The sequence below is a fragment of the Miniopterus natalensis genome, chromosome 19 (assembly GCF_054644295.1).
Source record: "Miniopterus natalensis isolate mMinNat1 chromosome 19, mMinNat1.hap1, whole genome shotgun sequence".
NCBI classification, from domain to species: domain Eukaryota; kingdom Metazoa; phylum Chordata; class Mammalia; order Chiroptera; family Miniopteridae; genus Miniopterus; species Miniopterus natalensis.
The window spans coordinates 38,400,230-38,413,800 of record NC_142099.1 but is presented as its reverse complement, the minus strand read 5'-3'; positions in this window follow the sequence as shown (position 1 = coordinate 38,413,800).

Below are 13,571 nucleotides of genomic sequence, written 5' to 3'. Positions count from 1 at the left end.
CACATTAATTGCATGACTGGGAGGAAGAACAGTGGGTCCGCAGTATGGGTTAAACTCCCTGACTTTGAACACCACGCTGTCCCTGTTGCTTCAGCTAACTCAGGCCCTTCACCCTGGCTGATTTTCATCTAACCCCCACTGGGTTTCCCCCTCACAGGGGGCCTTCTAGGGGCTGAGGGAAGCCCCTGGAAAAGGTGCACCTCACACCTCTGCCTGCAGATTCCGGGGCCACCACCTCCTGCGCCTGCAGACCCGAAATGCACGTTTCCTCAGAACGTGCTGACGGCACTCTCCTCGCTGACCCCCCTCTTGGTTCCAAAAGCCCATAAACCCCACAGTCACACAAACCGAGTTACACTGTGCGCGAGGGGAACCCTCCTCCTTCCAGGGACCGGCCAGGCTCCGCCCTGGACTCCGGGGCCTCGGGGCCGGGCTCAGCAGCCGCCTCCTTGGATCCTGTGCCCTCGGGCTCGCCTCCCAGCTCTCCGCCGCCTCTCACTTGCTCAGGTGAACAACAGGCTGCGTCCTCACTGCCAGTTCCTGCGACACAGCACCGGGGAAACATCCGCTCTGGACTCGCACCCTGCGGCGTCAGGTTCTCAGGGCCTCCTGAGGGGCCTTGCTGACTGGAGGCAGCTGACAGCTCTCGCACAGCCCCCCCGGCTGCGTGGCCTGCTCCCCAGAAAGAGCTGCTGTTTGTGCTGCAGACACTGTCTGTGAACACAGTGACACCAAGCTATTCTGGCTCCTCCAGAACACGTTCCCCAGCATGACTTAGTGCGAGCTAGGGTGGATAGAAATGCCAAATATTCAGTAGGCACTTAAACGGAAGAGTCATTTCCTCGACCCATGAGGCTATTTAGACAGAAACAAGGGCCTATCCTGTGACTTCTGTACTAAAACCATCCAGTGGCTTCAGGATAAAGTTAAAGTGGCATAATTGGGAACACAGGACCCTTCCTGACCAGGTCCTTACCTACCTCTACAGTCTTATTGGGTCTCCTCTGGCTCCCTACACACACACACACACTCACTCACACACACACACACACACGCACATACTCTCATACACATGCACACGCACAAGTATGCACACACATGGGCATGCACGCACACACAAGACTCTGTGCCTTCTGCCTGGAACAGTCTCTCTCTCCACCTGCTGACCTCTCCCTTGTCCTCAGTGACTCAGCTCCATCATCACACCTCTGGGAACCCCTGACACAAGCACTGTCCCCGGGCTGAGGTGTCCCCTGTACTGTGGCCCTCAGCATCCTAATAGAGCTGAAGCTCCAAGTAGCTCTGTCCCAACCAAGCTCTACTTTTTATGTATTTTCCAGTCTCCAAAATGTGTCCCTGAAAACTGATGTGGAAACGGAATTTCCATAAATAAACTACTATTATTTTAAATACACATAGCAGTGTCAATCTGAAGAAATCATGGATTTAGTTCTTAAGAAAAACTTTAAAATGGATTTATATCAATTATCATACATGTATATTGTTATAAAGATATAAAATGTATAGAAATGTCATACAAAGTTCTATGATATGTTACTATATGTTATTATGTGATATGTACTGTTATGCATGTATGTTATTATACATGCATTATTCATACTTTAAATACTTAGGCTAAAGCACAGCTGACACCTGATATGCTCTAATCAGAGCCCCTGGTTGGCGGTTTGTTTTGTTCCCCCCGTGAGCAGATCCTCTTTTAAGGCTCCTGGGCCCGAGCACAAGCCACCCTCAGGACCGTCTAACCCCAGCTACAGCAGCTCTCAGCCTCGTAACTCCCTGTGTAGCCCTAGCAATGCTGCCAACAGTGAGCACCTCGACCCTTTCATAACATTCTCCTGGGAGCTGCTCATGTCTGAGGACAGCGTTGTCGGGGCCTGGAGGGGGGGAGTGGGCCCAGAGAGAAGACCGAAATCCAGGAGGGAGGGTGGGACAGTGCGGGCCTGCCGCAGTGCCCTGGACGGTGGGTTGACCACCTCTCTTCCAGGAACCCAGAGCTCTACTCCACAAGGCAGGTGCCAACTTTGTGGAAAAAGAAACTCATCTTTGAAAGCACCAGCCAGGGAGACTCAGAGTCAAAGCTGAAAAGCCAATTTAGGAAAGAAAAGAAACAGTTCAACTTACATGGGCAGTGGCCCCTGGGGAGATGATCCCTAACCTGAAATCCAGAGCTCCCCTAACTCCCACCGCCACGGCCGCTGGAGCCCGTGGTCGCCTGGGCCCCGCACGCACAGGTGCCCCATCGGGCCGGTGGTACGAGCAGTGTTACTATCACGCTTTGGTCTATGTTTTGTGTTTGCATGGCCAAGAGACAAACTGGCTGGTTACCAACCCTCGGCGCCCTGCTCACCACAGGGTCTGGCTCTAGCTTCGGTCCCATGGACAGTGGCTCCCAGGCAGCTCTCCAGTGCAAACGTGCTCAGCTGGAGGTGTGAATTTTGGGTAGATAACAACCTCAGGGCCCCTTTTCCATGTCTTAAAAAAATCCATACCTCTACATTTATAAATCCTCTAACTTGCTAAAGATAAGCTCTGTCGCCTTTGGGGGTTCAAGGCACAGAGTGGGGAGTTTGCGACAATGCAGACAAGCCTCTCCTCTTGTCTTCTCCACTTGCCTGCAGATGGTGGCTATCGGGCCCTTTACTTTCTGCAGGAGGCTCGGTGCTGGAGATCCACGTCCTTTGTGATAATATTTCTTGAGATTAAAAAAATACATAGAACTCCGACCATTTGCAGGGTGAGAGGAAAGGTGTGATACTATAAAGGCTCTGCTGGATTATGTGTGAGCACCTTCGGGCAGGGGCTTAAATCCTCAAGGGGGGAAGCCTGGGGTGAACGCCCACTGTGATAATAAAACCTTCCATCTAATAAATGTACCTCACATTGTATAGCTCACACAATACGTCCCGTAATTTATCTCACTCGAGTGAAACGATCACCTTGCAATTAAGCAAGGAATACGTTGTCTCCATCTCATCGCTGAGGCAGGGCGGCTGAGGTGTTCACAGTCCCCGCTCCAAAGTTAGCGAGAGGTCAGCAGCCCTGGAGCCCACTGTGGGCCTCCCAGACCATCCACATTCTCACTGGCTCCAGCCTTGGGGACCGGCCGAACAGGACAGACGTTACCCAGCCACCCTCCCGCCCTCCGACACCGACTCTTCCATACTGATGGGCTTCCAGCTTCTCTCTTACCTGCCTGGTTTGTGGGACGCGGTGAGACCCATCTCCTCGGCGCTCCGCTGCCCCTGACGGAACGCGGGCAGGTGCACGTGCGCGCAGAGCACCGCTCTCTCCCCTCCCGTAAATCATGGAGCCTTTGAGAAGGCGACACCTCTGGGCAAGCAGGCAAGTGCTGAACTGTGAGTAATAATTTTCGCTGCCGAGTAATTTCAGACTGAAAGTGAAAATGATTTCTCGACCCTCCCAACGCCGAAAGGGAATGTAAGTCATATAATTTCATGCCAGCAGCACATGGATCACACGAAGGGGGAAATATTCTCCCCATGACCTGAACGCTAGGTGTTGTCATTAAAATATGTTTAGCCGAGGCTGTGGCTCCGTTTGAAGCCCATTTGAGGGGCAGCATCATGCTTGGTCTTGGCAGGTCCTGCTGCCCATTTAGAGAGTGTGTTAGGAGGCTTCGTGGTAGAGATGTGAAATTTACAGTCAATAGAAAGTAATTTTCTGATTGCAACTTGGCCCGGACGCAGCGATGGATACAGCGAGAACGCCGCGGGACCTGTAAAATCCATCAGCGCCAGATTTTGGGGTTTAAATTCTCTCTCCAAGCAGAGCCAGGGCAGCAAGAGGCAGAACTAGGCCAGAACCATGAGAGGCTGTGTAAATTCATTACATTCTTCTGACACCATCTCCTACAAACACTTCCCAGGACTCGCCCGGGAGGCTCTCTTCATTACAGTCTTGACAAGCAGATCTTCCAAATAGGATCTTTTACCCCTGCCCCTGCCTCCAACCCCTTCCACTGGGAGTTTCCACAGCTTTGTGGATGCCCGTGTCTCCATGTAGGCTGGTACTGGTCATGGAAGCTTGCCGGGACCCAGGTACCCACCGAAGTCGCCACTGCCATTGAGGACATCCATATTTGCAGCCCGGAGAGCTGGAAGAAGGTCTCAGCCTCTCCCACCATGCCCGCCCCTGCACCTTGAGGTCGAGCAGCATAAGACCCTCAACGACCTAACACAGGCCCGCGGCCACGCAGGCCACTGTCTGGGGCCAGGACATTCCACAGCCCCCCGTGGTCGGGCTCCACCCTCACGCGCCTAGTGAGCAACTCCAGGGAGAGTGACGTGGGTGTTAATAGTCTTCAGCCCCTCCCCCCAAGGAATTTCGATGTGAGACAAAGTGAGAGCGGTCATCTACCCACACTGCCACCCAACTCTAATGCACAGGAAACCCCACAGCACCTGAGGGTCTCTTTAAATGCAGGACTGGGGTCAGCTCTCTGGGCGGGATCAGAGGTTCCACGTGACTAACAAGCTCCCAGGTTGTGCTGGCCCATGGGCCAGGTTTTATGGGTCAACTTCTAACCTATCCCCCAAAGCTCGGCTCGAACGAGGTCCCCTCTGTAAAGCGCCCCCTCGCGTTCTCGGGAGGAACCGAGCCCTGGCTCTCCTGTGCTCTCGGACCCGCTGCCGTCTCACAGGCGCCCTCTCCGCGCCCTGCACCCCTGGGCCCCCGGCTCACGCTCGCCCGGGATCCCGAATTCCCTGCGCGCCTGGGGGCAAGGGTGGCACTTCTCCCCACTGTCACTTCCCATCACAGGCTGGATACAAGTTACAAAGGTAGAAAGAGTGAGGGGGACAGAAGTCAGCACATGCCTGTTCCTCGATCACTCCTAAGTACGGGCCACAAATAAGCTGAATTCCGCACTGATTCTCCGACACTTGTGACTACCTGAGAGCTCACGACCCCAGGGCCCTCGGCCGCAGGACCTCAGCGGCCCTGCTGCCCGACAAGCTGCTGCAAGCCGCGCAGCCAAATGCGTCTGACGCGAGCGCCATTGCCCGGAGCCAGGGGCCCGCGAGCCGCAGGAGGGTTCAATACAGAGGCTGCCGAGCCGCCTTCCTCCCCTGAGGGTGCGGGCCTCCAGCCACCCGCCCGCACTCGGGTGCCCACCGTCCACGCTCTGTGCTGACGGGCCCGCCGCTCACGTCCGCGCCACACCCGGCCACCAGAGGTCTTCCCTGAATTGGATGTGGGCCCTTCCTTTCTCAAGCGCAGTTTGGTTTTCTAAGGTACTGTCATTGTTTAGAGTTATTTAGTGAGGTTTATTATTTTATCTGTGTAAAAGAAAGAGAAATAGAAAATGATACCAAAATAACAATTCTCTCCCATTTTTTATATATATATATATATAAATTCTCTCTCTTTATGTGTGTGTGCATATATAAAAGACACACACAGAGACACAGGGTATCCCAAAAAGATGTACACACATTTTAACAGCTGATAGCTGAATTTTGAAAATGAAATGTATTTTAATAAACATTGCCTTTATAATTATTCAAAATGTGTGTATACATTTTTGGGACACCCTGTATATGTATATACATTTAAGTAAGTATATATTTCTCTTTTAGGAGAACATTCATATTGTTATTATATGTTTTCATATGATTAAGTCCCCAGAAAAGACCTCTATGCTTAAAAATATTTTTCTAATTCTGCCAAACTATCTAAAATTCTAAGCAAGATATCTAAAAATTTTTTTATTATTAAAATGCAGAAGTTACTCGGGAAGATTCATTCATTACTGTCCACCAGTGGCCCACTTGGAATTTGTGGACATGGAAGGTGTGTATGGGATCTTGAAGGAGAGGAACTTAAAGCAGCTGCCCCTGAGAAGCAGGGCAGAAAACCCCTCAGAGGTGGAGTTCAAAGTCTCAAGGACAAGGGGGCTCATGGTGAGGCCTCTACCTGTCAGAACCTCTGGTGGACTCGGCCACACAGGTCTGACTGGCGGCAGAGCCGAAGGCCAGAGAACAGGAAGCGTGGACACGGGTTTTCTCTCTGCCTGACGTGACATTTTCCAGGCCGCAACCATTAGCATCTCTCTCTCCTTCCTTTTCTCTCATAGCTCACGAGGGACCAGAAATTGCTGATCAGTAGAGACAAGAACCAGATAAGATGAAGCAGTAAAGAGGCGTCTCCATCCTCAGGTGCAGCTCCGAGGTCAGAGCCCCCGTAGTCCCACCGGCTTGGCTGAGAGTGAACGGGGGCAGGAAGGTAGCTGGTCCTCTGTCTTCCTTCCTGTGACCAGCACAGCCTGGTCCCCCCTGACTTGTTGGCTGGAAGAGAATGACCCCAATGCCCAGAGACAGAGCCTCAGGAGCTGATCAGGTCCGCAGCCCAGGTATCCCATGATCAAGGCACTGGTCACACTGTGGCCCATTTGGTGACAAATATCTCCTTCAAGGACAGAAATATCCAAGTTTTTTGTTTTATTTTGAGAGTATGTTTATTAAAACTGGGTACAGCGAAACAAGGAAGGGCTTAGGATAGAAGAGGCAACAAAGGGGGCCTTGGAGACAGGGTCAGGGGGTTAGTCCCGGACAAGCTGCCACTGCCCGTTGCTCCCCTGGTTGCACATCTCGAGGGGTCCCTTAGGGTTTAGGAGATGCATGTCTGAGAGGGGAGGAGAGGGGGAAGGGGAAGGCGTGGGTGTGCTCCTGGGAGGGAGTTTTAATACCAGATCTGCCATTAACGGTGTGAATTTGGACCATCACCAACCCCTTCCCGCCCTGGTTCCCACATCCATAAAGTGGGCGCCAACTTCATTACACATTGTGAATACTGAATAGCTGCAGGCTGCAAATGCCTCCACAATCTTTGCCAGAGCAAAGTTTGTAGTTCTGTTTGTTACTATAATGAAGGGTAGGGTGATAGGGTCCGGACAGGTTTCACGGGTCCCCACTGGAGAAAAGTAGCATGACTTGGCCTTTATATAGCTGAACTATTCAGACATAAACTCTTAAAAAGAGAAAGAGACTCCCACACTACAACCAGCCCAGGCCCTTCTAAAGTAGTAATTAGATAATATTTTAGCGCCAAAAAGTGCATTTGATAGGAAGGAAGATGCTCTCTCTTTCAAGGAATGTGGAATTCACAAGAGCTGTCTAGATTCCATCCGAAACAGTGGCGTTCATGGAGGGCCAAGTTCTCAGTGCAAGTTCTGCATGTGGTGGTGGGAAGATAGACACACGATGCCAATGAGCACCCGAGACCCAGAGCATGAGAGGGTGAGGCACAGAGCCGTCACTATACTGTAAAACACCAAGGGCCCATCTGACAAGCCCCCAAACCTGAATGGCCCCCGAGTAACCCAACATGGGCTATCCTTCCTCATCAAGGCTCCGTGGGTGTCGAGCAGTCTGATGCCACCCTGCAGCAATGCCACAGAAAACAGACACCACCCAGCACGCCCCAGGACCGCAAGAGCAGGGAGGAGGCGGCCTACGGGCCCTTCGCTGCCGCAGCCTGGATGGCTGGGCCGAGGGCTGTCGGCCCCCAAGGTGGATTTGAGCACATACAGAAGGCAAAGTAGGACTAAGTAAAACAATTAACCCTTACATTACATTTAAAATAAATTGCCTCAAAAGATTGTTCTTCCATTCACACCTAGATTCCCATAAACATGAGATTCCGTCCAGGTGGGGACATCTAGTTGGGATCAGTCAGAGAGCCTCCCTTTGGTTGGGACAGCACCGTCACCTCCAGTGCAAAGAATATCTAGCTTAAAGTCCCATCAAGCATTCAGGAGTTGAATCTGGAAATGCATCCGTTTATTGACTGGGTAAGTTTTGGAAAATTGGTTTCATTTTCCCAACATCTCTACGAGGTCATCATGTATAGAAAATGCCCTTTTAGAGGGAAGAGCCCAGGCAGGAGTCCAGAGTCAGACTCCTCAGCACTAACGGAGGGAGATGGCATGTCACCCCCGGGCAACTTCCAAGTTCAGCCGATACACCTGCCTCCCGAGGAATCTTCCTGTAGACCTGCGACACTCACACTGACACACTCTGACACATGCACATAGGCCCAGGGAGGAGAGGCACCCACAAAAGACCAGTAACCCACAGTTCTGAGAAGTATATGTCACACAGTTATAAACTGTTGACTAAAATTTTTAAAAGGATTCATTTTGGATTAAACACAATCTATAACCTGGAATTGGGCAGCCAATGATTGCAAACCAAAGTCATCGCTAGTGTCACCAAACAGGCAACAGGCATGTGCCCACAAATGGCCGTGCCTCATACTCTAAAACAAACACATGACTGGAAGGAGGTTTAAAGAGAATCCACGTAAATCAGATTTGATTTCTCACACCGATTTCCATCTAAGGTGTGAGAGACAGAGTCTGTATTCACGAATCGGAGAGAACTAACTACCCTCCTAACACTTGTTCACATATTTCATTCAACAAATAAACGTGCCCAACGCTACTTCAGGCACCAGAATATGTTCATTGCATGTCTCCATTTGCTGGAAGACAAAGGGAGTGAGTCCTGCCTCAGGCCCTTTCTTTCTCTCACTTATAGCCACCTGCTTTCTTATTGCTCTTGTTTTACTTTCCCAGTTTTAATCGCTCTCTTTCTAACCCACAGCCTCCTAAGGGCTCCTCACAGCCTGTGATATCCATCTAGTATTTCTCTGCAGTAAACTCACATCCTGACCCTATGACAGCTTTGAAATAATGTGCCCATCGCAGTCATCGTCGACCCTGCCCAGCGGTTGTACACAAGGTCTGGACCTATTCAAACCTCAGCCCCAAGCCCTATACAGATGTCTCGCTATTGAAAAACACACGCCCCTAACAGGATGCTTGACTGTATTTCTGTGTCAGGCTTCGTTCTTTCCGGAACAGGTCCTCGTACTTTGCTTCAGCCTCCCAGAAACTCTGGGAGATCAGGCAGCCGTGTAGAACCCCATTTGGAAAAAAGGGAAGGACCCTACAGGTAAGGTGGGCCAGGTGAGTGTTCTGGTGACTTGGAAAGGTCGTTGGAAGCATCTTGTCCCAGGGCTGAATCCTCAGGGCTGCGTTAGGTCCATGTCTGATGTCCTCATTAGAACTTGCGTGTGTGTGTGTGAGTGTGTGTGAGTGTGTAAGGAGTGCGTGTGAGAGAGTGTCTGTGTGTGTGCATGTATGTGTGTATGAGTGTATGTGAGTATATGTGTGTGTGTCTGTGTGTGCATGTATGTGTGTGTGAGTGTGTGTGTGTAAGAGGGTGGGTTTTTGCTTATCAGAAAAGGCTCAGTGATATTTGTGAGCGCACAGTGGGCTAGGAAAAATACATGTCCCCATACCCAGCTCCAGAGTTAAAGCGACTCCTCTGATTTCCCCCTTCGATCACTAAATGCTCGTATAATCTCAGCCCTCTTGGTGGCCTGACAGCAAATATCAGGGTTGCAGCCTTGTTGCCATCGGAGATGAACCACCGTCTGGAGGTGCCTCTCATATGGTTGCTTTTTATTTCGTCTCATAAAGCCTATTCTGTATAAATACATTTTAATTAATTAATAAGCTGGACATAATGAATCCTGGCAGGGTGACATTTGAGCACAAAGCCAGGGGTTGGGACAGATTCTGACATGCGTTAGCCCAGAAAGCACCCACATGGCTCACACCCGCTCTCACCAAAGGTCCTTGAATCACTGGAGATGCCACACAATAAGGGGTTTCAGAAGGTCGGTTTGACATTTGAGAGGAACTAAGAAGGGACACAGAGGTGCAGGGGAGACAAATATTCCCAAGAAATTGGCTGCTGATCAACAGCGATCCATCTATACTCTAGAACTAGAAACACCAGGCGGTGCCAGAGCTGGCTCTTTCTAACAAGCTTGAGAGGGCCCGTCAGTAAATGCGGGTGTCCTGGGGCAGCCTATTGTTTCTTACCAGGGTGCTCTCTAGGGAACCCCGCCCTGGCTTTTGTGACCTGAATATGGGGCTGTCTTGGCACACAAGGGCAGTCAATAAATATTAATTGGGTCATCATTTGAATCACTGTTGCCTAAAGAACAGCTACCTCAATTTTAAAGACCCCGAGTGTCCTCGCTACGGCCATCCGTGTATATAAATGGCACAGGATTGGGAATTCAGCTCAATATTGATCATCCACTGTGAACAAAATCTAGAGAAGAAATACCTTCCTTGTTGCTCCTCTGTGTCCTTTAAAAGTTTACTCTTTCCATCAATGAAACTCTTTCATATTTTAAAACAGTAGCCCAGATCCCTCCGATTTAACAAGATGCCTGCAACAGCTCCCTCCTACCAGCTGAACGCTAAGCTGCTTTGTGGAGCAGATGGCATCTCACTCACTCTGTGTCCTTCCCGTCCCCTTGCAGAATGGTCCTGATTTGTTTATCACGTGATCATGGACCCGCAACCGTATTTCTCAAGTTGGTAGAATCACTTGCATTTGGCCTTTTGTTTCCTGTCCGCACGTGAGAAGCCTTTAAAACATACAGTCAGCCTTAAGCACAGCTCACATGAGCCAAGTGAGTCCTGAGTCCCTTCTACCGCCTTTCTGTTCCTCACCCCGGCCTGTGCTCTGACCTCACTTCCCATCACCAAACCCTGAGTGCACTGAGGAGGGTGCTCTTCTGCCATAAAAATACTTTTCGGGGTTACCTGCTGTGTCACTTCCAGCACCAAAGCCAACTGGGGGTGTGAGTGGGGACAGGTCCCTTTCTCTCTGTGCCTCAGTTCTCTCACCTATAAAATGTAGGTAAAAATATCTATTCCTGCTGCCAAGGGCTCTACTCTTCTGATCCCACCAAACAAATCCCTGAGGTGTCCCAGCAGGAAAAGTTGGGGCCACCCATTTGACCATAGTCTGCTTTCAGCTCTTTGCATATTGAAAACTATGTTGAAAAAGGCTTATAAAACTGAAAACGGAACCTCATAGACTCAGGCAACAGTATGGTGGTTACCAGAGGGCAGGGGGTATGAGTGGTGGTGGGGTTAAGGGGGGCCAAACATTTGGTGATGGAAGATGATTTGACTTTGGGTGGTAGACACACAGTGCGATATACAGATCATGTATCATCGAAACGTACACGTGAAACCTAAATGGCCCTATTAACCAATGTCACCCCAACAAGTTTAATAAAAATATATATTTTTTTAAAAAGAAAATAGAAAAAGACTTGCTGACACACATGTAATTAAGGCTCTTCTGCAGCCAAATTTACTCACCTGGTGTCTACAGCTGTAACCTGCCACCTTTTAACCAGGCTGAAACGCTTAAACTACATCCACCACACAGCAAGCCCTACGTAAACGCTCACTAAATACTGTAATTTCTAAAATTCTCTGAATACCCTGCATGCAGGTATTCATGTGAATGGTTTATGAGAAGAGCTGCCCAATTGCAATACAGAAAATTTGTAAAACAGGCAAATGAATGGGAATCACCGAATCCCACATCCATCAGCATTTTTTCATGTCACCTCCTAATTTTACAGAGAGAACAGGGTTGTCTTCCTCACGCTGCTGTTTTCTGAGCAGTGACTGCACTTCATGGAGATTATTTTATATAATCCTCACAATCGTTCCCATCTAAGCCTGGAGTCTGATTCCAGAGCCTGAGTAAAGCCACTATGATCATTGAGGCAGAGACAGCCAATCTCTGTCTGCCTTCCTTTTTTAAAATTCTCACCTGAGGATATATTTATTGATTTTAGAGAGAGAGAAAGGGAGAGGGAGAGAGAGAGAGAAACATCGATGTGAGCAAAACATCGATCAATTGTCTCCCGTATGCACCCAAACCAGGGATCAAACCTGCAACCTAGGTATGTGCCCTGACCTGGAAGCAAACCTGTAGCCTTTTGGTGTACAGCGCGATGCTCAGCCAACTGAGCCACCTGGCCAGGGTTCACGTCTGCCTTTCTTACTGCAGCATGAGCTACCTCCATCCAGGAGCTACATCTCCTCCTCCCATGTCCAGTGGGGCATGTGAACCAGTCATTGCCAATAGAGTTTTGGGAGCAGCATGTGTGGCTCCAGACCTAGAGGAAGGAAGCGGCTTTGCTCCTTGCTGTCATTTCTGCCAGGTGCAAGTGACAAACCCCAAGGGCCTGGAGAAGATGGCAGAGCCACAAGGTGGAAAGAACCTGGGTCCCTGAGTCACCTGGGAGTTTCTCCTCCAAACATAAGCTTTGAATAATTTTAGTCATGTGCAAGTGACAAATAACCCCTCTGTCACTTTAAATAATACCTTAAATTATATAATACCTATATATAATTCTCTATATACTACACATGGTAACTAACACTGCCTAGTGACTTTCAGGAGGATATACTTATAGTCATACTGATATCTTAGTTTTCAAATTCCTTTCTAAGTTTTACATCACTTTAAGAACAGTCCCCCATGAAGTTGCATATTTTCTATTATTATCAATATAAGTAGCTGCAAACTAGCCAGTGTTGCTCAGTTGTATAATAATTTCTTATTGGTAGGCTTTTGGAATTTACTTTATGTCAGTGACTATAAAATAATGGTTTATTTATCTTCCTCTTACATACAATGTTTTCTATATAAGAATTAGGTAATTGAAACATATCCTTATGAATAAAATTACTGTTCTAGAGTGTGTAAACCTTAATGTATGTATGCAAATTTTTCTCCAAAATAATTTTACCAATTATTTTGCAAATTACAATGCACTAGAGTGTGAGCTTTATCTCAACTTACCAGATTGAATAATCTTTTGAAAAAAAGTATTTCCAAGTGTAATAGGTAAAAACAATAAGTATCTGCTTTGATTTGACTTACTATCCTACCTAGAGGGTGTATTTTCTTACCCCTTTATGTTCTACTAGTGACATAAAATATTTGGCATTTAAAACTTCTATGGATCCTCAACCAGACAAAACATATGTGGAAAAACTTGATTATGGATCGGAGACTCAGTCAGCAAAAAGGAATCAACTATACAGTTGTGTTTGAAGGGCAACATAAAACCCAAAGGCAGAAAATGTAGAGTCTCCGATTGACATCACTGAAAAAGACGAATGGAAACAGTGAACCTGAAGGGCCCCTGTGTGGAGCCATCCACACCAGCTCAAGACTTGACCATTTCTTCCCAGATTCATGCCCCAGATTAGCTGGGGCTCAGTGTTTGGGAGCTGGACACTGCCGCCTTCCCCCAGAGCACCAGCGGCTGCATCCGATGGGCCCCTATCTTTTCAGCTGGTCTCGGGACAGGACAGGAGGCTGAGGCTCCCTGGAGAACGGCCGTCCTGCACTGCAACCCTACGATGCTCCAGGCTGGGATGGTGGCCTTCCCTTCAGACTCGTGGCAGAGACAGAAAGGGCAGGAAAGAGTGGTATTTTCAACCAGTGACAAAGACAAGAATAATGTGATAGGCAGACAGAAAAAATTCATACTGGCACCACGAAGTATGGTCTCAGGTGACTTCCCTGGTGTCCAAACACAGGCGGAAGCAGAGGAGTGATGGGATTGAACAGTTCAAACCCAAATAGCAAACACACTCCGTTCCTTGGGTAACATTCATGGACGTT